Raw genomic sequence first — 27,370 nt, 5'->3', positions numbered from 1 at the left:
CTAGGGGTCGAAATCTCCCATTGAAATGAATGGCTGGCTCCCAGTGGTCGAAATCCCCCATTGAAATGAATGGCGGTCTCCAAGGGGTCGAATTCCCCCATTGAAATGAATGGCGGGCGACCAGGAGTCAAAATCCCCCATTGAAATGAATGGCGGGCGCCTAGGGGTCGAAATCCCCCATTGAAATGAATGGCTGGCTCCCAGTGGTCGAAATCCCCCATTGAAATGAATGGCGGGCTACCAGGGGTCGAATTCCCCCATTGAAATGAATGGCGGGCGCCCAGGAATCAAAATCCTCCAATGAAATGAATGGCGGGCTACCAGGGTTCGAAATCCCCCATTGAAATGAATGGCGGGTGCCCTGGGGTCGAAATCCCCCATTGAAATGAATGGCGGGCTACCAGGAATCAAGATCCCCCCTCAGGAATGAATGGCGGGGGCGCCTAGGGGTCGAAATCTCCCATTGAAATGAATGGCTGGCTCCCAGTGGTCGAAATCCCCCATTGAAATGAATGGCGGTCTCCAAGGGGTCGAATTCCCCCATTGAAATGAATGGCGGGCGACCAGGAGTCAAAATCCCCCATTGAAATGAATGGCGGGCACCTAGGGGTCGAAATCCCCCATTGAAATGAATGGCTGGCTCCCAGTGGTCGAAATCCCCCATTGAAATGAATGGCGGGCTACCAGGGGTCGAAATCCCAAAAATAAATGAATGGCGGGCTACCAGGGGTCGAAATCCCCCATTGAAATGAATGGCGGGCACCCAGGGGTCGAATTCCCCCATTTAAATGAATGGTGGGCTCCCAGGGGTCGAAATCCCCCATTGAAATGAATGGCTGGCTCCCAGTGGACGAAATCCCCCATTGAAATGAATGGCGGGCTACCAGGGGTCGAATTCCCCCATTGAAATGAATGGCGGGCGCCCAGGAATCAAAATCCCCCAATGAAATGAATGGCGGGCTACCAGGGGTCGAAATCCCCCATTGAAATGAATGGCGGGTGCCCTGGGGTCGAAATCCCGCAATGAAATGAATGGCGGGCTACCATGGGTCGAAATCCCCCATTGAAATGAATGGCGGGCTACCAGGGATCGAGATTCCCCCATAGAAATGAATATTGGGCTCCCAGTGGTCGAAATCCCCCATTGAAATGAATGGCGGGCTACCAGGGGTCGAATTCCCCTATTTAAGTGAATGGTGGGCTCCCAGGGGTCGAAATCGCCCATAGGAATGAATTGCAGGTTACCAGGGGTTGAAATCCCCCATTGAAATGAATGGCGGGCTACCAGGGATAGAGATTACCCCATAGGAATGAATGGCGGGGGCGCCTAGGGGTCGAAATTCCCCATTGAAATGAATGGCTGGCTCCCAGTGGTCGAAATCCCCCATTGAAATGAATGACGGGCTCCCAGGGGTCGAATTCCCCCATTGAAATGAATGGCGGGCGCCCAGGAATCAAAATCCCCCAATGAAATGAATGGCGGGCACCCAGGGGTCGAATTCCCTTATTGAAATGAATGGCGGGCACCCAGGTATCAAAATCCCCCAATGAAATGAATGGCGGGCTACCAGGGGTCGAATTCCCCCATTGAAATGAATGGCTGGCTCCCAGTGGTCGAAATCCCCCATTGAAATGAATGGCGGGCTACCAGGTGTCGAATTCCCCCATTGAAATGAATGGCTTGTGCCCAGGGGTCGAAATCCCGCAATGAAATGAATGGCGGGCTACCAGGGGTCGAAATCCCCCATTGAAATGAATGGCGGGTGCCCAGGGGTCGAAATCCCCCATTGAAATGAATGGCTTGTGCCCAGGGGTCGAAATCCCGCAATGAAATGAATGGCGGGCTACCAGGGGTCGAAATCCCCCATTGAAATGAATGGCGGGTGCCCAGGGGTCGAAATCCCCCATTGAAATGAATGGCGGGCTACCAGGGATCGAGATTCCCCCATAGAAATGAATATTGGGCTTCCAGTGGTCGAAATCCCCCATTGAAATGAATGGCGGGCTACCAGGGGGCGAATTCCCCTACTTAAATGAATGGTGGGCTCCCAGGGGTCGAAATCCCCCATAGGAATGAATGGCAGGTTACCAGGGGTTGAAATCCCCCATTGAAATGAATGGCCGGCTACCAGGGATCGAGATTCCCCCATAGGAATGAATGGCGGGGCCGCCTAGGGGTCGAAATCCCCCATTGAAATGAATGTCTGGCTCCCAGTGGTCGAAATCCCCCATTAAAATGAATGGCGGGCTCCCAGGGGTCGAATTCACCCATTGAAATGAATGGCGGGAGCCCAGGAATCAAAATTCCCCCAATGAAATGAATGGCGGGCTACCAGAGGTCGAAATCCCCCATTGAAATGAATGGCGGGCTACTAAGGATCGAGATTCCCCCATAGAAATGAATATTGGGCTCCCAGTGGTCGAAATCCCCCATTGAAATGAATGGCGGGCTACCAGGGGTCGAATTCCCCCATTTAAATGAATGGTGGGCTCCCAGGGGTCGAAATCTCCCATAGGAATGAATGGCAGGTTACCAGGGGTTGAAATCCCCCATTGAAATGAATGGCTGGCTCCCAGTGGTCGAAATCCCCCATTGAAATGAATGACGGGCTCTTTGTGGTCGAAATCCCCCATTGAAATGAATGGCTGGCTCCCAGTGGTCGAAATCCCCCATTGAAATGAATGGCGGGCTACCATGGGTCGAAATCCCCCATTGAAATGAATGGCGGGCGCCCAGGGGTCGAAATCTCCTAAAGAAATTACATGCGGGCGCCTAGGGGTCGAAATCCCCCATTGAAATGAATTGCTGGCTCCCAGTGGTTGAAATCCCCCATTGAAATGAATGGCGGGCTACCAGGGATAGAGATTCCCCCATAGGAATGAATGGCGGGGGCGCCTAGGGGTCGAAATCCCCCATTGAAATGTATGGCTGTCTCCCAGTGGTCGAAATCCCCCATTGAAATGAATGGTGGGCTCCCAGGGGTCGAATTCCCCCATTGAAATGAATGGCGGGCGCCCAGGAATCAAAATCCCCCAATGAAATGAATGGCGTGCTACCAGAGGTCAAAATCCCCCATTGAAATGAATGGCGGGCGCCCAGGGGTCGAAATCCCGCAATGAAATGAATGGTGGGCTCCCAGGGGTCGAAATCCCCCATTGAAATGAATGGCTGGCTCCCAGTGGACGAAATCCCCCATTGAAATGAATGGCGGGCTACCAGGGGTCGAATTCCCCCATTGAAATGAATGGCGGGCGCCCAGGAATCAAAATCCCCCAATGAAATGAATGGCGGGCTACCAGGGGTCGAAATCCCCCATTGAAATGAATGGCGGGTGCCCTGGGGTCGAAATCCCGCAATGAAATGAATGGCGGGCTACCATGGGTCGAAATCCCCCATTGAAATGAATGGCGGGCTACCAGGGATCGAGATTCCCCCATAGAAATGAATATTGGGCTCCCAGTGGTCGAAATCCCCCATTGAAATGAATGGCGGGCGCCCAGGGGTCGAAATCCCGCAATGAAATGAATGGCGGGCACCCAGGGGTCGAATTCCCTTATTGAAATGAATGGCGGGCACCCAGGTATCAAAATCCCCCAATGAAATGAATGGCGGGCTACCAGGGGTCGAATTCCCCCATTGAAATGAATGGCTGGCTCCCAGTGGTCGAAATCCCCCATTGAAATGAATGGCGGGCTACCAGGGGTCGAATTCCCCCATTGAAATGAATGGCTTTTGCCCAGGGGTCGAAATCCCGCAATGAAATGAATGGCGGGCTACCAGGGGTCGAAATCCCCCATTGAAATCAATGGCGGGTGCCCAGGGGTCGAAATCCCCCATTGAAATGAATGGCTTGTGCCCAGGGGTCGAAATCCCGCAATGAAATGAATGGCGGGCTACCAGGGGTCGAAATCCCCCATTGAAATGAATGGCGGGTGCCCAGGGGTCGAAATCCCCCATTGAAATGAATGGCGGGCTACCAGGGATCGAGATTCCCCCATAGAAATGAATATTGGGCTTCCAGTGGTCGAAATCCCCCATTGAAGTGAATGGCGGGCTACCAGGGGTCGAATTCCCCTACTTAAATGAATGGTGGGCTCCCAGGGGTCGAAATCCCCCATAGGAATGAATGGCAGGTTACCAGGGGTTGAAATCCCCCATTGAAATGAATGGCCGGCTACCAGGGATCGAGATTCCCCCATAGGAATGAATTGCGGGGCCGCCTAGGGGTCGAAATCCCCCATTGAAATGAATGTCTGGCTCCCAGTGGTCGAAATCCCCCATTAAAATGAATGGCGGGCTCCCAGGGGTCGAATTCCCCCATTGAAATGAATGGCGGGAGCCCAGGAATCAAAATTCCCCCAATGAAATGAATGGCGGGCTACCAGAGGTCGAAATCCCCCATTGAAATGAATGGCGGGCTACTAAGGATCGAGATTCCCCCATAGAAATGAATATTGGGCTCCCAGTGGTCGAAATCCCCCATTGAAATGAATGGCGGGCTACCAGGGGTCGAATTCCCCCATTTAAATGAATGGTGGGCTCCCAGGGGTCGAAATCTCCCATAGGAATGAATGGCAGGTTACCAGGGGTTGAAATCCCCCATTGAAATGAATGGCTGGCTCCCAGTGGTCGAAATCCCCCATTGAAATGAATGACGGGCTACCAGGGGTCGAATTCCCCCATTTAAATGAATGGTGGGCTCCCAGGGGTCGAAATCTCCCATAGGAATGAATGGCAGGTTACCAGGGGTCGAAATCCCGCAATGAAATGAATGGCGGGCACCCAGGGGTCGAATTCCCTTATTGAAATGAATGGCGGGCACCCAGGTATCAAAATCCCCCAATGAAATGAATGGCGGGCTACCAGGGGTCGAATTCCCCCATTGAAATGAATGGCTGGCTCCCAGTGGTCGAAATCCCCCATTGAAATGAATGGCGGGCTACCAGGGGTCGAATTCCCCCATTGAAATGAATGGCTTGTGCCCAGGGGTCGAAATCCCGCAATGAAATGAATGGCGGGCTACCAGGGGTCGAAATCCCCCATTGAAATGAATGGCGGGTGCCCAGGGGTCGAAATCCCCCATTGAAATGAATGGCTTGTGCCCAGGGGTCGAAATCCCGCAATGAAATGAATGGCGGGCTACCAGGGGTCGAAATCCCCCATTGAAATGAATGGCGGGTGCCCAGGGGTCGAAATCCCCCATTGAAATGAATGGCGGGCTACCAGGGATCGAGATTCCCCCATAGAAATGAATATTGGGCTTCCAGTGGTCGAAATCCCCCATTGAAGTGAATGGCGGGCTACCAGGGGGCGAATTCCCCTACTTAAATGAATGGTGGGCTCCCAGGGGTCGAAATCCCCCATAGGAATGAATGGCAGGTTACCAGGGGTTGAAATCCCCCATTGAAATGAATGGCCGGCTACCAGGGATCGAGATTCCCCCATAGGAATGAATGGCGGGGCCGCCTAGGGGTCGAAATCCCCCATTGAAATGAATGTCTGGCTCCCAGTGGTCGAAATCCCCCATTAAAATGAATGGCGGGCTCCCAGGGGTCGAATTCCCCCATTGAAATGAATGGCGGGAGCCCAGGAATCAAAATTCCCCCAATGAAATGAATGGCGGGCTACCAGAGGTCGAAATCCCCCATTGAAATGCATGGCGGGCTACTAAGGATCGAGATTCCCCCATAGAAATGAATATTGGGCTCCCAGTGGTCGAAATCCCCCATTGAAATGTATGGCGGGCTACCAGGGGTCGAATTCCCCCATTTAAATGAATGGTGGGCTCCCAGGGGTCGAAATCTCCCATAGGAATGAATGGCAGGTTACCAGGGGTTGAAATCCCCCATTGAAATGAATGGCTGGCTCCCAGTGGTCGAAATCCCCCATTGAAATGAATGACGGGCTCTTTGGGGTCGAAATCCCCCATTGAAATGAATGGCTGGCTCCCAGTGGTCGAAATCCCCCATTGAAATGAATGGCGGGCTACCATGGGTCGAAATCCCCCATTGAAATGAATGGCGGGCGCCCAGGGGTCGAAATCTCCTAAAGAAATTACATGCGGGCGCCTAGGGGTCGAAATCCCCCATTGAAATGAATTGCTGGCTCCCAGTGGTTGAAATCCCCCATTGAAATGAATGGCGGGCTACCAGGGATAGAGATTCCCCCATAGGAATGAATGGCGGGGGCGCCTAGGGGTCGAAATCCCCCATTGAAATGAATGGCTGTCTCCCAGTGGTCGAAATCCCCCATTGAAATGAATGGCGGGCTCCCAGGGGTCGAATTCCCCCATTGAAATGAATGGCGGGCGCCCAGGTATCAAAATCCCCCAATGAAATGAATGGCGGGCTACCAGAGGTCAAAATCCCCCATTGAAATGAATGGCGGGCGCCCAGGGGTCGAAATCCCGCAATGAAATGAATGGTGGGCTCCCAGAGGTCGAAATCCCCCATTGAAATGAATGGCTGGCTCCCAGTGGACGAAATCCCCCATTGAAATGAATGGCGGGCTACCAGGGGTCGAATTCCCCCATTGAAATGAATGGCGGGCGCCCAGGAATCAAAATCCCCCAATGAAATGAATGGCGGGCTACCAGGGGTCGAAATCCCCCATTGAAATGAATGGCGGGTGCCCTGGGGTCGAAATCCCGCAATGAAATGAATGGCGGGCTACCATGGGTCGAAATCCCCCATTGAAATGAATGGCGGGCTACCAGGGATCGAGATTCCCCAATAGAAATGAATATTGGGCTCCCAGTGGTCGAAATTCCCCCATTGAAATGAATGGCGGGCTACCAGGGGTCGAATTCCCCTATTTAAGTGAATGGTGGGCTCCCAGGGGTCGAAATCGCCCATAGGAATGAATTGCAGGTTACCAGGGGTTGAAATCCCCCATTGAAATGAATGGCGGGCTACCAGGGATAGAGATTACCCCATAGGAATGAATGGCGGGGGCGCCTAGGGGTCGAAATTCCCCATTGAAATGAATGGCTGGCTCCCAGTGGTCGAAATCCCCCATTGAAATGAATGGCGGGCTCCCAGGGGTCGAATTCCCCGATTGAAATGAATGGCGGGCGCCCAGGAATCAAAATCCCCCAATGAAATCAATGGCGGGCTACCAGAGGTCAAAATCCCCCATTGAAATGAATTGCGGGCGCCCAGGGGTCGAAATCCCGCAATGAAATGAATGGCGGGCACCCAGGGGTCGAATTCCCTTATTGAAATGAATGGCGGGCACCCAGGTATCAAAATCCCCCAATGAAATGAATGGCGGGCTACCAGGGGTCGAATTCCCCCATTGAAATGAATGGCTGGCTCCCAGTGGTCGAAATCCCCCATTGAAATGAATGGCGGGCTACCAGGGGTCGAATTCCCCCATTGAAATGAATGGCTTGTGCCCAGGGGTCGAAATCCCGCAATGAAATGAATGGCGGGCTACCAGGGGTCGAAATCCCCCATTGAAATGAATGGCGGGTGCCCAGGGGTCGAAATCCCCCATTGAAATGAATGGCTTGTGCCCAGGGGTCGAAATCCCGCAATGAAATGAATGGCGGGCTACCAGGGGTCGAAATCCCCCATTGAAATGAATGGCGGGTGCCCAGGGGTCGAAATCCCCCATTGAAATGAATGGCGGGCTACCAGGGATCGAGATTCCCCCATAGAAATGAATATTGGGCTTCCAGTGGTCGAAATCCCCCATTGAAATGAATGGCGGGCTACCAGGGGGCGAATTCCCCTACTTAAATGAATGGTGGGCTCCCAGGGGTCGAAATCCCCCATAGGAATGAATGGCAGGTTACCAGGGGTTGAAATCCCCCATTGAAATGAATGGCCGGCTACCAGGGATCGAGATTCCCCCATAGGAATGAATGGCGGGGCCGCCTAGGGGTCGAAATCCCCCATTGAAATGAATGTCTGGCTCCCAGTGGTCGAAATCCCCCATTAAAATGAATGGCGGGCTCCCAGGGGTCGAATTCCCCCATTGAAATGAATGGCGGGAGCCCAGGAATCAAAATTCCCCCAATGAAATGAATGGCGGGCTACCAGAGGTCGAAATCCCCCATTGAAATGAATGGCGGGCTACTAAGGATCGAGATTCCCCCATAGAAATGAATATTGGGCTCCCAGTGGTCGAAATCCCCCATTGAAATGAATGGCGGGCTACCAGGGGTCGAATTCCCCCATTTAAATGAATGGTGGGCTCCCAGGGGTCGAAATCTCCCATAGGAATGAATGGCAGGTTACCAGGGGTTGAAATCCCCCATTGAAATGAATGGCTGGCTCCCAGTGGTCGAAATCCCCCATTGAAATGAATGACGGGCTCTTTGGGGTCGAAATCCCCCATTGAAATGAATGGCTGGCTCCCAGTGGTCCAAATCCCCCATTGAAATGAATGGCGGGCTACCATGGGTCGAAATCCCCCATTGAAATGAATGGCGGGCGCCCAGGGGTCGAAATCCCCTAAAGAAATTACATGCGGGCGCCTAGGGGTCGAAATCCCCCATTGAAATGAATGGCTGGCTCCCAGTGGTTGAAATCCCCCATTGAAATGAATGGCGGGCTACCAGGGATAGAGATTCCCCCATAGGAATGAATGGCGGGGGCGCCTAGGGGTCGAAATCCCCCATTGAAATGAATGGCTGGCTCCCAGTGGTCGAAATCCCCCATTGAAATGAATGGCGGGCTCCCAGGGGTCGAATTCCCCCATTGAAATGAATGGCGGGCGCTCAGGAATCAAAATCCCCCAATGAAATGAATGGCGGGCTACCAGAGGTCAAAATCCCCCATTGAAATGAATGGCGGGCGCCCAGGGGTCGAAATCCCGCAATGAAATGAAGGGCGGGCACCCAGGGGTCGAAATCCCCCATTGAAATGAATGGCGGGTGCCCAGGGGTCGAAATCCCCCATTGAAATGAATGGCGGGCTACCAGGGATCGAGATTCCCCCATAGAAATGAATATTGGGCTTCCAGTCGTCGAAATCCCCCATTGAAATGAATGGCGGGCTACCAGGGGTCGAATTCCCCTACTTAAATGAATGGTGGGCTCCCAGGGGTCGAAATCCCCCATAGGAATGAATGGCAGGTTACCAGGGGTTGAAATCCCCCATTGAAATGATTGGCCGGCTACCAGGGATCGAGATTCCCCCATAGGATTGAATGGTGGGGCCGCCTAGGGGTCGAAATCCCCCATTGAAATGAATGTCTGGCTCCCAGTGGTCGAAATCCCCCATTAAAATGAATGGCGGGCTCCCAGGGGTCGAATTCCCCCATTGAAATGAATGGCGGGAGCCCAGGAATCAAAATTCCCCCAATGAAATGAATGGCGGGCTACCAGAGGTCGAAATCCCCCATTGAAATGAATGGCGGGCGCCCAGGGGTCAAAATCCCGCAATGAAATGTATGGCGGGCACCCAGGGGTCGAATTCCCCTATTGGAATGAATGGCGGGCACCCAGGGATCAAAATCCCAAAAAGAAATGAATGGCGGGCTACCAAGGGTCGAAATCCCCCATTGAAATGAATGGCGGGCACCCAGGGGTCGAATTCCCCCATTTAAATGAATGGTGGGCTCCCAGGGGTCGAAATCCCCCATTGAAATGAATGGCTGGCTCCCAGTGGTCGAAATCCCCCATTGAAATGAATGGCGGGCTACCAGGGGTCGAATTCCCCCATTGAAATGAATGGCGGGCGCCCAGGAATCAAAATCCCCCAATGAAATGAATGGCGGGCTACCAGGGGTCGAAATCCCCCATTGAAATGAATGGCGGGTGCCCTGGGGTCGAAATCCCGCAATGAAATGAATGGCGGGCTACCATGGGTCGAAATCTCCCATTGAAATGAATGGCGGGCTACCAGGGGTCGAATTCCCCTATTTAAGTGAATGGTGGGCTCCCAGGGGTCGAAATCGCCCATAGGAATGAATTGCAGGTTACCAGGGGTTGAAATCCCCCATTGAAATGAATGGCGGGCTACCAGGGATAGAGATTACCCCATAGGAATGAATGGCGGGGGCGCCTAGGGGTCGAAATTCTCCATTGAAATGAATGGCTGGCTCCCAGTGGTCGAAATCCCCCATTGAAATGAATGGCGGGCTCCCAGGGGTCGAATTCTCCCATTGAAATGAATGGCGGGCGCCCAGGAATCAAAATCCCCCAATGAAATCAATGGCGGGCTACCAGAGGTCAAAATCCCCCATTGAAATGAATGGCGGGCGCCCAGGGGTCGAAATCCCGCAATGAAATGAATGGCGGGCACCCAGGGGTCGAATTCCCTTATTGAAATGAATGGCGGGCACCCAGGTATCAAAATCCCCCAATGAAATGAATGGCGGGCTACCAGGGGTCGAATTCCCCCATTGAAATGAATGGCTGGCTCCCAGTGGTCGAAATCCCCCATTGAAATGAATGGCGGGCTACCAGGGGTCGAATTCCCCCATTGAAATGAATGGCTTGTGCCCAGGGGTCGAAATCCCGCAATGAAATGAATGGCGGGCTACCAGGGGTCGAAATCCCCCATTGAAATGAATGGCGGGTGCCCAGGGGTCGAAATCCCCCATTGAAATGAATGGCTTGTGCCCAGGGGTCGAAATCCCGCAATGAAATGAATGGCGGGCTACCAGGGGTCGAAATCCCCCATTGAAATGAATGGCGGGTGCCCAGGGGTCGAAATCCCCCATTGAAATGAATGGCGGGCTACCAGGGATCGAGATTCCCCCATAGAAATGAATATTGGGCTTCCAGTGGTCGAAATCCCCCATTGAAATGAATGGCGGGCTACCAGGGGTCGAATTCCCCTACTTAAATGAATGGTGGGCTCCCAGGGGTCGAAATCCCCCATAGGAATGAATGGCAGGTTACCAGGGGTTGATATCCCCCATTGAAATGAATGGCCGGCTACCAGGGATCGAGATTCCCCCATAGGAATGAATGGCGGGGCCGCCTAAGGGTCGAAATCCCCCATTGAAATGAATGTCTGGCTCCCAGTGGTCGAAATCCCCCATTAAAATGAATGGCGGGCTCCCAGGGGTCGAATTCCCCCATTGAAATGAATGGCGGGAGCCCAGGAATCAAAATTCCCCCAATGAAATGAATGGCGGGCTACCAGAGGTCGAAATCCCCCATTGAAATGAATGGCGGGCTACTAAGGATCGAGATTCCCCCATAGAAATGAATATTGGGCTCCCAGTGGTCGAAATCCCCCATTGAAATGAATGGCGGGCTACCAGGGGTCGAATTCCCCCATTTAAATGAATGGTGGGCTCCCAGGGGTCGAAATCTCCCATAGGAATGAATGGCAGGTTACCAGGGGTTGAAATCCCCCATTGAAATGAATGGCTGGCTCCCAGTGGTCGAAATCCCCCATTGAAATGAATGACGGGCTCTTTGGGGTCGAAATCCCCCATTGAAATGAATGGCTGGCTCCCAGTGGTCGAAATCCCCCATTGAAATGAATGGCGGGCTACCATGGGTCGAAATCCCCCATTGAAATGAATGGCGGGCGCCCAGGGGTCGAAATCCCCTAAAGAAATTACATGCGGGCGCCTAGGGGTCGAAATCCCCCATTGAAATGAATGGCTGGCTCCCAGTGGTTGAAATCCCCCATTGAAATGAATGACGGGCTCCTAGGTGTCGAAATGCCCCATTGAAATGAATGGCTGGCTCCCAGTGGTCGAAATCCCCCATTGAAATGAATGGAGGGCTCCCAGGGGTCGAAATCCCTCTTTGAAATGAATGGCGGATTACCAGGGGTGGAAATCCCCCATTGAAATGTTTGGCGGGCTCCCAGGGGTCGAATTCCCCTATTGAAATGAATGGCGGGCACCCAGGGATAAAAATCCCCCAATGAAATGAATGGCGGGCTACCAGGGGTCGAAATCCCCCATTGAAATGAATGGCGAGCACCCAGGGGTCGAATTCCCCCATTTAAATGAATGGTGGGCTCCCAGGGGTCGAATCCCCCCATAGGAATGAATGGCGGGGGCGCCTAGGGGTCGAAATTCCCCATTGAAATGAATGGCGGGCACCCAGGGGTCGAATTACCCTATTGAAATGAATGGCGGGCACCCAGGGATCAAAATCCCCCAATGAAATGAGTGGCGGGCTACCAGGTGTCGAAATCCCCCATTGAAATGATAAGTAAGGCGCCTAGGGGTCGAAATCCCGCAATGAAATGAATGGCGGGCACCCAGGGGTCGAATTACCCTATTGAAATGAATGGCGGGCACCCAGGGATCAAAATCCCCCAATGAAATGAGTGGCGGGCTACCAGGTGTCGAAATCCCCCATTGAAATGAATGGCGGGCACCCAGGGGTCGAATTCCCCCATTTCAATGAATGGTGGGTTCCCAGAAGTCGAATCCCCCCATAGGAATGAATGGCGGGTTACCAGGTGTTGAAATCCCCCATTGAAATGAATGGCGGGCTACCAGGGATCGAGATCCCCCATTGAAATGAATGGCGGGTGCCCTGGGGTCGAAATCCCGCAATGAAATGAATGGCGGGCTACCATGGGTCGAAATCCCCCATTGAAATGAATGGCGGGCTACCAGGGGTGGAAATCCCCCATTGAAATGTTTGGCCAGCTACCAGGGGTCGAATTCCCCTATTGAAATGAATAGCGGGCGCCCAGCGGTCAAAATCCCCCAATGAAATGAATGGCGGGCTACCAGGGGTCGAAATCCCCCATTGAAATGAATGGCGGGCACCCAGGGGTTGAATTCCCCCATTTAAATGAATGGTGGGCTACCAGGGGTTGAAATTCCTCATTGAAATGAATGGCGGGCTACCAGGGGTGGAAATCCCCCATTGAAATGTTTGGCCGGCTACCAGGGGTCGAATTCCCCTATTGAAATGAATGGCGGGCGCCCAGGGGTCAAAATCCCCCAATGAAATGAATGGCGGGCTACCAGGGGTCGAAATCCCCCATTGAAATGAATGGCGGGCACCCAGGGGTCGAATTCCCCCATTTAAATGAATGGTGGGCTCCCAGGGGTCGAAATCCCCCATAGGAATGAATGGCGGGATACCAGGGGTTGAAATCCCACATAGGAATGAATGGCGGGATACCAGGGGTTGAAATCCCCTATTGAAATGAATGGCGGGCTACCAGGGATCGAGATTCCCCCATAGGAATGTATGGCGGGGGCGCCTAGGGGTCGAAATCCCCCATTGAAATGAATGGCGGGCTCCCAGGGGTTGAATTCCCCCATTGAAAAGAATGGCGGGAGACCAGGAGTCAAAATCCCCCATTGAAATGAATGGCGGGCGCCTAGGAGTCGAAATCCCCCATTGAAATGAATGGCTTGCTCCCAGTGGTCGAAATCCCCCATTGAAATGAATGGCGGGCGCCTAGGAGTCGAAATCCCCCATTGAAATGAATGGCTGGCTCCCAGTGGTCGAAATCCCCCATTGAAATGAATGGCGGGCTCCCAGGGGTCGAATTCCCCCATTGAAATGAATGGCGGGCGCCCAGGAATCAAAATCCCCCAATGAAATGAATGGCGGGCTACCAGAGGTCGAAATGCCCCATTGAAATTAATGGCGGGCGCCCAGGGGTCGAAATCCCGCAATGAAATGAATGGCGGGCACCAAGGGGTCGAATTCCCTTATTGAAATGTATGGCGGGGGCGCCTAGGGGTCGAAATCCCCCATTGAAATGAATGGCGGGCTCCCAGGGGTTGAATTCCCCCATTGAAAAGAATGGCGGGCGACCAGGAGTCAAAATCCCCCATTGAAATGAATGGCGGGCGCCTAGGAGTCGAAATCCCCCATTGAAATGAATGGCTTGCTCCCAGTGGTCGAAATCCCCCATTGAAATGAATGGCGGGCTCCCAGGGGTCGAATTCCCCCATTGAAATGAATGGCGGGCGACCAGGAGTCAAAATCCCCCATTGAAATGAATGGCGGGCGCCTAGGGGTCGAATTCCCCCATTGAAATGAATGGCTGGCTCCCAGTGGTCGAAATCCCCCATTGAAATGAATGGCGGGCGCCCAGGAATCAAAATCCCCCAATGAAATGAATGGCGGGCTACCAGGGGTCGAAATCCCCCATTGAAATGAATGGCGGGTGCCCTGGGGTCGAAATCCCGCAATGAAATGAATGGCGGGCTACCAGGGGTCGAAATCCCCCATTGAAATGAATGGCGGGCTACCAGGGATCGAGATTCCCCCATAGAAATGAATATTGGGCTCCCAGTGGTTGAAATCCCCCATTGAAATGAATGGCGGGCTACCAGGGGTCGAATTCCCCTTTTAAGTGAATGGTGGGCTCCCAGGGGTCGAAATCGCCCATAGGAATGAATTTCAGGTTACCAGGGATCAAAATCCCCCAATGAAATGAATGGCGGGCTACCAGGGGTCGAATTCCCCCATAGGAATGAATCGCGGGGGCGCCTAGGGGTCGAAATCCCCCATTGAAATGAATGGCGGGCTACCAGGGGTCGAATTCCCCCATTGAAATGAATGGCTTGTGCCCAGGGGTCGAAATCCCGCAATGAAATGAATGGCGGGCTATCAGGGGTCGAAATCCCCCATTGAAATGAATGGCGGGTGCCCAGGAGTCGAAATCCCCCATTGAAATGAATGGCGGGCTACCAGGGATCGAGATTGCCCCATAGAAATGAATATTGGGCTCCCAGTGGTCGAAATCCCCCATTGAAATGAATGGCGGGCTACCAGGGGTCGAATTCCCCTACTTAAATGAATGGTGGGCTCCCAGGGGTCGAAATCCCCCATAGGAATGAATGGCAGGTTACCAGGGGTTGAAATCCCCCATTGAAATGAATGGCCGGCTACCAGGGATCGAGATTCCCCCATAGGATTGAATGGTGGGGCCGCCTAGGGGTCGAAATCCCCCATTGAAATGAATTTCTGGCTCCCAGTGGTCGAAATCCCCCATTAAAATGAATGGCGGGCTCCCAGGGGTCGAATTCCCCCATTGAAATGAATGGTGGGAGCCCAGGAATCAAAATTCCCCCAATGAAATGAATGGCGGGCTACCAAAGGTCGAAATCCCCCATTGAAATGAATGGCGGGCGCCCAGGGGTCGAAATCCCGCAATGAAATGTATGGCGGGCACCCAGGGGACGAATTCCCCTATTGGAATGAATGGCGGGCACCCAGGGATCAAAATCCCAAAAAGAAATGAATGGCGGGCTACCAGGGGTCGAAATCCCCCATTGAAATGAATGGCGGGCACCCAGGGGTCGAATTCCCCCATTTAAATGAATGGTGGGCTCCCAGGGGTCGAAATCCCCCATTGAAATGAATGGCTGGCTCCCAGTGGTCGAAATCCCCCATTGAAATGAATGGCGGGCTACCAGGGATAGAGATTCCCCCATAGGAATGAATGGCGGGGGAGCTTAGGGGTCGAAATCCCCCATTGAAATGAATGGCTGGCTCCCAGTGGTCGAAATCCCCCATTGAAATGAATGGCGGGCTCCCAGGGGTCGAATTCCCCCATTGAAATGAATGGCGGGCGCCCAGGAATCAAAATCCCCCAATGAAATGAATGGCGGGCTACCAGAGGTCGAAATCCCCCATTGAAATGAATGGCGGGCTACTAGGGATCGAGATTCCCCCATAGAAATGAATATTGGGCTCCCAGTGGTCGAAATCCCCCATTGAAATGAATGGTGGGCTCCCAGGGGTCGAAATCTCCCATAGGAATGAAAGGCAGGTTACCAGGGGTTGAAATCCCCCATTGAAATGAATGGCTGGCTCCCAGTGGTCGAAATCCCCCATTGAAATGGATGGCGGGCACCCAGGGATCAAAATCCCAAAAAGAAATGAATGGCGGGCTACCAGGGGTCGAAATCCCCCATAGGAATGAATGGCGGGTTACCAGGTGTTGAAATCCCCCATTGAAATGAATGGCGGGCTACCAGGAATCAAGATCCCCCCTCAGGAATGAATGACGGGGGCGCCTAGGGGTCAAAATCTCCCATTGAAATGAATGGCTGGCTCCCAGTGGTCGAAATCCCCCATTGAAATGAATGGCGGTCTCCAAGGGGTCGAATTCCCCCATTGAAATGAATGGCGGGCGCCCAGGAATCAAAATCCCCCAATGAAATGAGTGGCGGGCTACCAGGTGTCGAAATCCCCCATTGAAATGAATGGCGGGCACCCAGGGGTCGAATTCCCCCATTTCAATGAATGGTGGGTTCCCAGAAGTCGAATCCCCCCATAGGAATGAATGGCGGGTTACCAGGTGTTGAAATCCCCCATTGAAATGAATGGCGGGCTACCAGGGATCGAGATCCCCCATTGAAATGAATGGCGGGTGCCCTGGGGTCGAAATCCCGCAATGAAATGAATGGCGGGCTACCATGGGTCGAAATCCCCCATTGAAATGAATGGCGGGCTACCAGGGATCGAGATTCCCCCATAGAAATGAATATTGGGCTCCCAGTGGTCGAAATCCCCCATTGAAATGAATGGCGAGCTACCAGGGGTCGAATTCCCCTATTTAAGTGAATGGTGGGCTCCCAGGGGTCGAAATCGCACATAGGAATGAATTGCAGGTTACCAGGGGTTGAAATCCCCCATTGAAATGAATGGCGGGCTACCAGGGATAGAGATTCCCCCATAGGAATGAATGGCGGGGGCGCCTTGGGGTCGAAATCCCCCATTGAAATGAATGGCTGGCTCCCAGTGGTCGAAATCCCCCATTGAAATGAATGGCGGGCTCCCAGGGGTCGAATTCCCCCATTGAAATGTATGGCGGGCGCCCAGGAATCAAAATCCCCCAATGAAATGAATGGCGGGCTACCAGAGGTCAAAATCCCCCATTGAAATGAATGGCGGGCGCCCAGGGGTCGAAATCCCGCAATGAAATGAATGGCGGGCACCCAGGGATCGAGATTCCCCCATAGAAATGAATATTGGGCTTCCAGTGGTCGAAATCCCCCATTGAAATGAATGGCGGGCTACCAGGGGTCGAATTCCCCTACTTAAATGAATGGTGGGCTCCCAGGGGTCGAAATCCCCCATAGGAATGAATGGCAGGTTACCAGGGGTTGAAATCCCCCATTGAAATGAATGGCGGGCTCCCAGGGGTCGAATTCCCGCATTGAAATGTATGGCGGGCGCCCAGGAATCAAAATCCCCCAATGAAATGAATGGCGGGCTACCAGAGGTCAAAATCCCCCATTGAAATGAATGGCGGGCTACCAGGGGTCGAAATCCCCCATAGGAATGAATGGCAGGTTACCAGGGGTTGAAATCCCCCATTCATTTAATGGCGGGCGCCCAGGGGTCGAAATCCCGCAATGAAATGAATGGCGGGCACCCAGGGATCGAGATTCCCCCATTGAAATGAATGGCGGGCTCCCAGTGGTCGAAATCCCCCATTGAAATGAATGGCGGGCTACCAGGGGTCGAATTCCCCCATTGAAATGAATGGCTTGTGCCCAGGGGTCGAAATCCCGCAATGAAATGAATGGCGGGCTACCAGGGGTCGAAATCCCCCATTGAAATGAATGGCGGGTGCCCAGGGGTCGAAATCCCCCATTGAAATGAATGGCGGGCTACCAGGGATCGAGATTCCCCCATAGAAATGAATATTGGGCTTCCAGTGGTCGAAATCACCCCATTGAAATGAATGGCGGGCTACCAGGGGTCGAATTCCCCTACTTAAATGAATGGTGGGCTCCCAGGGGTCGAAATCCCCCATAGGAATGAATGGCTGGCTCCCAGTGGTCGAAATCCCCCATTGAAATGAATGGCGGGCTCCCAGGGGTCGAATTCCCCCATTGAAATGAATGGCGGGCGCCCAGGAATCAAAATCCCCCAATGAAATGAATGGCGGGCTACCAGAGGTCGAAATCCCCCATTGAAATGAATGGCGGGCGCCCAGGGGTCGAAATCCCGCAATGAAATGAATGGCGGGCACCCAGGTGTCGAATTCCCCTATTGAAATGAATGCCGTGCACCCAGGGATCAAAATCCCCCAATGAAATGAATGGCGAGCTACCAGGGGCGAATTCCCCCATTGCAATGAATGGCGGGCTACTAGGGATCGAGATTCCCCCATAGAAATGAATATTGGGCTTCCAGTGGTCGAAATCACCCCATTGAAATGAATGGCGGGCTACCAGGGGTCGAATTCCCCTACTTAAATGAATGGTGGGCTCCCAGGGGTCGAAATCCCCCATAGGAATGAATGGCTGGCTCCCAGTGGTCGAAATCCCCCATTGAAATGAATGGCGGGCTCCCAGGGGTCGAATTCCCCCATTGAAATGAATGGCGGGCGCCCAGGAATCAAAATCCCCCAATGAAATGAATGGCGGGCTACCAGAGGTCGAAATCCCCCATTGAAATGAATGGCGGGCGCCCAGGGGTCGAAATCCCGCAATGAAATGAATGGCGGGCACCCAGGTGTCGAATTCCCCTATTGAAATGAATGCCGTGCACCCAGGGATCAAAATCCCCCAATGAAATGAATGGCGAGCTACCAGGGGCGAATTCCCCCATTGCAATGAATGGCGGGCTACTAGGGATCGAGATTCCCCCATAGAAATTATTATTGGGCTCCCAGTGGTCGAAATCCCCCATTGAAATGAATGGTGGGCTCCCAGGGGTCGAAATCTCCCATAGGAATGAAAGGCAGGTTACCAGGTGTTGAAATCCCCCATTGAAATGAATGGCTGGCTCCCAGTGGTCGAAATCCCCCATTGAAATGAATGACGGGCTCCTAGGGGTCGAAATCCCCCATTGAAATGAATGGCTGGCTCCCAGTGGTCGAAATCCCCCATTGAAATGGATGGCGGGCACCCAGGGATCAAAATCCCAAAAAGAAATGAATAGCGGGCTACCAGGGGTCGAAATCCCCCATAGGAATGAATGGCGGGCTACCAGGTGTCGAATTCCCCTACTTAAATGAATGGTGGGCGCCCAGGGGTCGAAATCCCGCAATGAAATGAATGGCGGGCACCCAGGGGTCGAATTCCCTTATTGAAATGAATGGCGGGCACCCAGGGATCAAAATCCCCCAATGAAATGAATGGCGGGCTACCAGGGGTCGAATTCCCCCATTGAAATGAATGGCGGGCTCCCAGTGGTCGAAATCCCCCATTGAAATGAATGGCGGGCTACCAGGGGTCGAATTCCCCCATTGAAATGAATGGCTTGTGCCCAGGGGTCGAAATCCCGCAATGAAATGAATGGCGGGCTACCAGGGGTCGAAATCCCCCATTGAAATGAATGGCGGGTGCCCAGGGGTCGAAATCCCCCATTGAAATGAATGGCGGGCTACCAGGGATCGAGATTCCCCCATAGAAATGAATATTGGGCTTCCAGTGGTCGAAATCACCCCATTGAAATGAATGGTGGGCTACCAGGGGTCGAATTCCCCTACTTAAATGAATGGTGGGCTCCCAGGGGTCGAAATCCCCCATAGGAATGAATGGCAGGTTACCAGGGGTTGAAATCCCCCATTGAAATGAATGGCCGGCTACCAGGGATCGAGATTCCCCCATAGGATTGAATGGTGGGGCCGCCTAGGGGTCGAAATCCCCCATTGAAATGAATGTCTGGCTCCCAGTGGTCGAAATCCCCCATTAAAATGAATGGCGGGCTCCCAGGGGTCGAATTCCCCCATTGAAATGAATGGTGGGAGCCCAGGAATCAAAATTCCCCCAATGAAATGAATGGCGGGCTACCAGAGGTCGAAATCCCCCATTGAAATGAATGGCGGGCGCCCAGGGGTCGAAATCCCGCAATGAAATGTATGGCGGGCACCCAGGGGACGAATTCCCCTATTGGAATGAATGGCGGGCACCCAGGGATCAAAATCCCAAAAAGAAATGAATGGCGGGCTACCAGGGGTCGAAATCCCCCATTGAAATGAATGGCGGGCACCCAGGGGTCGAATTCCCCCATTTAAATGATTGGTGGGCTCCCAGGGGTCGAAATCCCCCATTGAAATGAATGGCTGGCTCCCAGTGGTCGAAATCCCCCATTGAAATGAATGGCGGGCTACCAGGGATAGAGATTCCCCCATAGGAATGAATGGCGGGGGAGCTTAGGGGTCGAAATCCCCCATTGAAATGAATGGCTGGCTCCCAGTGGTCGAAATCCCCCATTGAAATGAATGGCGGGCTCCCAGGGGTCGAATTCCCCCATTGAAATGAATGGCGGGCGCCCAGGAATCAAAATCCCCCAATGAAATGAATGGCGGGCTACCAGAGGTCGAAATCCCCCATTGAAATGAATGGCGGGCTACTAGGGATCGAGATTCCCCCATAGAAATGAATATTGGGATCCCAGTGGTCGAAATCCCCCATTGAAATGAATGGTGGGCTCCCAGGGGTCGAAATCTCCCATAGGAATGAAAGGCAGGTTACCAGGGGTTGAAATCCCCCATTGAAATGAATGGCTGGCTCCCAGTGGTCGAAATCCCCCATTGAAATGGATGGCGGGCACCCAGGGATCAAAATCCCAAAAAGAAATGAATGGCGGGCTACCAGGGGTCGAAATCCCCCATAGGAATGAATGGCGGGTTACCAGGTGTTGAAATCCCCCATTGAAATGAATGGCGGGCTACCAGGAATCAAGATCCCCCCTCAGGAATGAATGACGGGGGCGCCTAGGGGTCAAAATCTCCCATTGAAATGAATGGCTGGCTCCCAGTGGTCGAAATCCCCCATTGAAATGAATGGCGGTCTCCAAGGGGTCGAATTCCCCCATTGAAATGAATGGCGGGCGACCAGGAGTCAAAATCCCCCATTGAAATGAATGGCGGGCGCCTAGGGGTCGAAATCCCCCATTGAAATGAATGGCTGGCTCCCAGTGGTCGAAATCCCCCATTGAAATGAATGGCGGGCTACCAGGGGTCGAATTCCCCCATTGAAATGAATGGCGGGCGCCCAGGAATCAAAATCCTCCAATGAAATGAATGGCGGGCTACCAGGGGTCGAAATCCCCCATTGAAATGAATGGCGGTTGCCCTGGGGTCGAAATCCCGCAATGAAATGAATGGCGGGCTACCATGGGTCGAAATCCCCCATTGAAATGAATGGCGGGCTACCAGGGATCGAATTCCCCCATTGAAATGAATGGCTTGTGCCCAGGGGTCGAAATCCCGCAATGAAATGAATGGCGGGCTACCAGGGGTCGAAATCCCCCATTGAAATGAATGGCGGGTGCCCAGGGGTCGAAATCCCCCATTGAAATGAATGGCGGGCTACCAGGGATCGAGATTCCCCCATAGAAATGAATATTGGGCTTCCAGTGGTCGAAATCACCCCATTGAAATGAATGGCGGGCTACCAGGGGTCGAATTCCCCTACTTAAATGAATGGTGGGCTCCCAGGGGTCGAAATCCCCCATAGGAATGAATGGCAGGTTACCAGGGGTTGAAATCCCCCATTGAAATGAATGGCCGGCTACCAGGGATCGAGATTCCCCCATAGGATTGAATGGTGGGGCCGCCTAGGGGTCGAAATCCCCCATTGAAATGAATGTCTGGCTCCCAGTGGTCGAAATCCCCCATTAAAATGAATGGCGGGCTCCCAGGGGTCGAATTCCCCCATTGAAATGAATGGTGGGAGCCCAGGAATCAAAATTCCCCCAATGAAATGAATGGCGGGCTACCAGAGGTCGAAATCCCCCATTGAAATGAATGGCGGGCGCCCAGGGGTCGAAATCCCGCAATGAAATGTATGGCGGGCACCCAGGGGACGAATTCCCCTATTGGAATGAATGGCGGGCACCCAGGGATCAAAATCCCAAAAAGAAATGAATGGCGGGCTACCAGGGGTCGAAATCCCCCATTGAAATGAATGGCGGGCACCCAGGGGTCGAATTCCCCCATTTAAATGAATGGTGGGCTCCCAGGGGTCGAAATCCCCCATTGAAATGAATGGCTGGCTCCCAGTGGTCGAAATCCCCCATTGAAATGAATGGCGGGCTACCAGGGATAGAGATTCCCCCATAGGAATGAATGGCGGGGGAGCTTAGGGGTCGAAATCCCCCATTGAAATGAATGGCTGGCTCCCAGTGGTCGAAATCCCCCATTGAAATGAATGGCGGGCTCCCAGGGGTCGAATTCCCCCATTGAAATGAATGGCGGGCGCCCAGGAATCAAAATCCCCCAATGAAATGAATGGCGGGCTACCAGAGGTCGAAATCCCCCATTGAAATGAATGGCGGGCTACTAGGGATCGAGATTCCCCCATAGAAATGAATATTGGGCTCCCAGTGGTCGAAATCCCCCATTGAAATGAATGGTGGGCTCCCAGGGGACGAAATCTCCCATAGGAATGAAAGGCAGGTTACCAGGGGTTGAAATCCCCCATTGAAATGAATGGCTGGCTCCCAGTGGTCGAAATCCCCCATTGAAATGGATGGCGGGCACCCAGGGATCAAAATCCCAAAAAGAAATGAATGGCGGGCTACCAGGGGTCGAAATCCCCCATAGGAATGAATGGCGGGTTACCAGGTGTTGAAATCCCCCATTGAAATGAATGGCGGGCTACCAGGAATCAAGATCCCCCCTCAGGAATGAATGACGGGGGCGCCTAGGGGTCAAAATCTCCCATTGAAATGAATGGCTGGCTCCCAGTGGTCGAAATCCCCCATTGAAATGAATGGCGGTCTCCAAGGGGTCGAATTCCCCCATTGAAATGAATGGCGGGCGACCAGGAGTCAAAATCCCCCATTGAAATGAATGGCGGGCGCCTAGGGGTCGAAATCCCCCATTGAAATGAATGGCTGGCTCCCAGTGGTCGAAATCCCCCATTGAAATGAATGGCGGGCTACCAGGGGTCGAATTCCCCCATTGAAATGAATGGCGGGCGCCCAGGAATCAAAATCCTCCAATGAAATGAATGGCGGGCTACCAGGGGTCGAAATCCCCCATTGAAATGAATGGCGGTTGCCCTGGGGTCGAAATCCCGCAATGAAATGAATGGCGGGCTACCATGGGTCGAAATCCCCCATTGAAATGAATGGCGGGCTACCAGGGATCGAGATTCCCCCATAGAAATGAATATTGGGCTCCCAGTGGTCGAAATCCCCCATTGAAATGAATGGCGGGCTACCAGGGGTCGAATTCCCCTATTTAAGTGAATGGTGGGCTCCCAGGGGTCGAAATCGCCCATAGGAATGAATTGCAGGTTACCAGGGGATGAAATCCCCCATTGAAATGAATGGCGGGCTACCAGGGATCGAGATTCCCCCATAGGATTGAATGGTGGGGCCGCCTAGGGGTCGAAATCCCCCATTGAAATGAATGTCTGGCTCCCAGTGGTCGAAATCCCCCATTAAAATGAATGGCGGGCTCCCAGGGGTCGAATTCCCCCATTGAAATGAATGGCGGGAGCCCAGGAATCAAAATTCCCCCAATGAAATGAATGGTGGGCTACCAGAGGTCGAAATCCCCCATTGAAATGAATGGCGGGCGCCCAGGGGTCGAAATCCCGCAATGAAATGTATGGCGGGCACCCAGGGGACGAATTCCCCTATTGGAATGAATGGCGGGCACCCAGGGATCAAAATGCCAAAAAGAAATGAATGGCGGGCTACCAGGGGTCGAAATCCCCCATTGAAATGAATGGCGGGCACCCAGGGGTCGAATTCCCCCATTTAAATGAATGGTGGGCTCCCAGGGGTCGAAATCCCCCATTGAAATGAATGGCTGGCTCCCAGTGGTCGAAATCCCCCATTGAAATGAATGGCGGGCTACCAGGGGTCGAATTCCCCCATTGAAATGAATGGCGGGCGCCCAGGAATCAAAATCCCCCAATGAAATGAATGGCGGGCTACCAGGGGTCGAAATCCCCCATTGAAATGAATGGCGGGTGCCCTGGGGTCGAAATCCCGCAATGAAATGAATGGCGGGCTACCAGGGGTCGAGTTCCCCTATTTAAGTGAATGGTGGGCTCCCAGGGGTCGAAATCGCCCATAGGAATGAATTGCAGGTTACCAGGGGTTGAAATCTCCCATTGAAATGAATGGCGGGCTACCAGGGATAGAGATTTCCCCATAGGAATGAATGGCGGGGGAGCCTAGGGGTCGAAATCCCCCATTGAAATGAATGGCTGGCTCCCAGTGGTCGAAATCCCCCATTGAAATGAATGGCGGGCTCCCAGGGGTCGAATTCCCCCATTGAAATGAATGGCGGGCGCCCAGGAATCAAAATCCCCCAATGAAATGAATGGCGGGCTACCAGAGGTCGAAATCCCCCATTGAAATGAATGGCGGGCGCCCAGGGGTCGAAATCCCGCAATGAAATGAATGGCGGGCACCCAGGTGTCGAATTCCCCTATTGAAATGAATGCCGTGCACCCAGGGATCAAAATCCCCCAATGAAATGAATGGCGAGCTACCAGGGGGCGAATTCCCCCATTGCAATGAATGGCGGGCTACTAGGGATCGAGATTCCCCCATAGAAATGAATATTGGGCTCCCAGTGGTCGAAATCCCCCATTGAAATGAATGGTGGGCTCCCAGGGGTCGAAATCTCCCATAGGAATGAAAGGCAGGTTACCAGGGGTTGAAATCCCCCATTGAAATGAATGGCTGGCTCCCAGTGGTCGAAATCCCCCATTGAAATGAATGACGGGCTCCTAGGGGTCGAAATCCCCCATTGAAATGAATGGCTGGCTCCCAGTGGTCGAAATCCCCCATTGAAATGGATGGCGGGCACCCAGGGATCAAAATCCCAAAAAGAAATGAATGGCGGGCTACCAGGGGTCGAAATCCCCCATAGGAATGGATGGCGGGTTACCAGGTGTTGAAATCCCCCATTGAAATGAATGGCGGGCTACCAGGAATCAAGATCCCCCCTCAGGAATGAATGGCGGGGGCGCCTAGGGGTCGAAATCTCCCATTGAAATGAATGGCTGGCTCCCAGTGGTCGAAATCCCCCATTGAAATGAATGGCGGTCTCCAAGGGGTCGAATTCCCCCATTGAAATGAATGGCGGGCACCCAGGGGTCGAATTCCCCCATTTAAATGAATGGTGGGCTCCCAGGGGTCGAAATCCCCCATTGAAATGAATGGCTGGCTCCCAGTGGTCGAAATCCCCCATTGAAATGAATGGCGGGCTACCAGGGGTCGAATTCCCCCATTGAAATGAATGGCGGGCGCCCAGGAATCAAAATCCCCCAATGAAATGAATGGCGGGCTACCAGGGATCGAGATTCCCCCATAGAAATGAATATTGGGCTCCCAGTGGTCGAAATCCCCCATTGAAATGAATGGCGGGCTACCAGGGGTCGAATTCCCCTATTTAAGTGAATGGTGGGCTCCCAGGGGTCGAAATCGCCCATAGGAATGAATTGCAGGTTACCAGGGGATGAAATCCCCCATTGAAATGAATGGCGGGCTACCAGGGATCGAGATTCCCCCATAGGATTGAATGGTGGGGCCGCCTAGGGGTCGAAATCCCCCATTGAAATGAATGTCTGGCTCCCAGTGGTCGAAATCCCCCATTAAAATGAATGGCGGGCTCCCAGGGGTCGAATTCCCCCATTGAAATGAATGGCGGGAGCCCAGGAATCAAAATTCCCCCAATGAAATGAATGGCGGGCTACCAGAGGTCGAAATCCCCCATTGAAATGAATGGCGGGCGCCCAGGGGTCGAAATCCCGCAATGAAATGTATGGCGGGCACCCAGGGGACGAATTCCCCTATTGGAATGAATGGCGGGCACCCAGGGATCAAAATCCCAAAAAGAAATGAATGGCGGGCTACCAGGGGTCGAAATCCCCCATTGAAATGAATGGCGGGCACCCAGGGGTCGAATTCCCCCATTTAAATGAATGGTGGGCTCCCAGGGGTCGAAATCCCCCATTGAAATGAATGGCTGGCTCCCAGTGGTCGAAATCCCCCATTGAAATGAATGGCGGGCTACCAGGGGTCGAATTCCCCCATTGAAATGAATGGCGGGCGCCCAGGAATCAAAATCCCCCAATGAAATGAATGGCGGGCTACCAGGGGTCGAAATCCCCCATTGAAATGAATGGCGGGTGCCCTGGGGTCGAAATCCCGCAATGAAATGAATGGCGGGCTACCAGGGGTCGAATTCCCCTATTTAAGTGAATGGTGGGCTCCCAGGGGTCGAAATCGCCCATAGGAATGAATTGCAGGTTACCAGGGGTTGAAATCTCCCATTGAAATGAATGGCGGGCTACCAGGGATAGAGATTTCCCCATAGGAATGAATGGCGGGGGAGCCTAGGGGTCGAAATCCCCCATTGAAATGAATGGCTGGCTCCCAGTGGTCGAAATCCCCCATTGAAATGAATGGCGGGCTCCCAGGGGTCGAATTCCCCCATTGAAATGAATGGCGGGCGCCCAGGAATCAAAATCCCCCAATGAAATGAATGGCGGGCTACCAGAGGTCGAAATCCCCCATTGAAATGAATGGCGGGCGCCCAGGGGTCGAAATCCCGCAATGAAATGAATGGCGGGCACCCAGGTGTCGAATTCCCCTATTGAAATGAATGCCGTGCACCCAGGGATCAAAATCCCCCAATGAAATGAATGGCGAGCTACCAGGGGGCGAATTCCCCCATTGCAATGAATGGCGGGCTACTAGGGATCGAGATTCCCCCATAGAAATGAATATTGGGCTCCCAGTGGTCGAAATCCCCCATTGAAATGAATGGTGGGCTCCCAGGGGTCGAAATCTCCCATAGGAATGAAAGGCAGGTTACCAGGGGTTGAAATCCCCCATTGAAATGAATGGCTGGCTCCCAGTGGTCGAAATCCCCCATTGAAATGAATGACGGGCTCCTAGGGGTCGAAATCCCCCATTGAAATGAATGGCTGGCTCCCAGTGGTCGAAATCCCCCATAGGAATGGATGGCGGGTTACCAGGTGTTGAAATCCCCCATTGAAATGAATGGCGGGCTACCAGGAATCAAGATCCCCCCTCAGGAATGAATGGCGGGGGCGCCTAGGGGTCGAAATCTCCCATTGAAATGAATGGCTGGCTCCCAGTGGTCGAAATCCCCCATTGAAATGAATGGCGGTCTCCAAGGGGTCGAATTCCCCCATTGAAATGAATGGCGGGCGACCAGGAGTCAAAATCCCCCATTGAAATGAATGGCGGGCGCCTAGGGGTCGAAATCCCCCATTGAAATGAATGGCTGGCTCCCAGTGGTCGAAATCCCCCATTGAAATGAATGGCGGGCTACCAGGGGTCGAATTCCCCCATTGAAATGAATGGCGGGCGCCCAGGAATCAAAATCCTCCGATGAAATGAATGGCGGGCTACCAGGGGTCGAAATCCCCCATTGAAATGAATGGCGGGTGCCCTGGGGTCGAAATCCCGCAATGAAATGAATGGCGGGCTACCATGGGTCGAAATCCCCCATTGAAATGAATGGCGGGCTACCAGGGGTCGAATTCCCCTACTTAAATGAA

The sequence above is a fragment of the Vanacampus margaritifer genome, chromosome 3 (genome assembly GCF_051991255.1).
Source record: "Vanacampus margaritifer isolate UIUO_Vmar chromosome 3, RoL_Vmar_1.0, whole genome shotgun sequence".
NCBI classification, from domain to species: Eukaryota; Metazoa; Chordata; class Actinopteri; order Syngnathiformes; family Syngnathidae; genus Vanacampus; species Vanacampus margaritifer.
The sequence above is the reverse complement of the archived record's forward strand: the minus strand, read 5'-3'. Positions refer to the sequence as shown.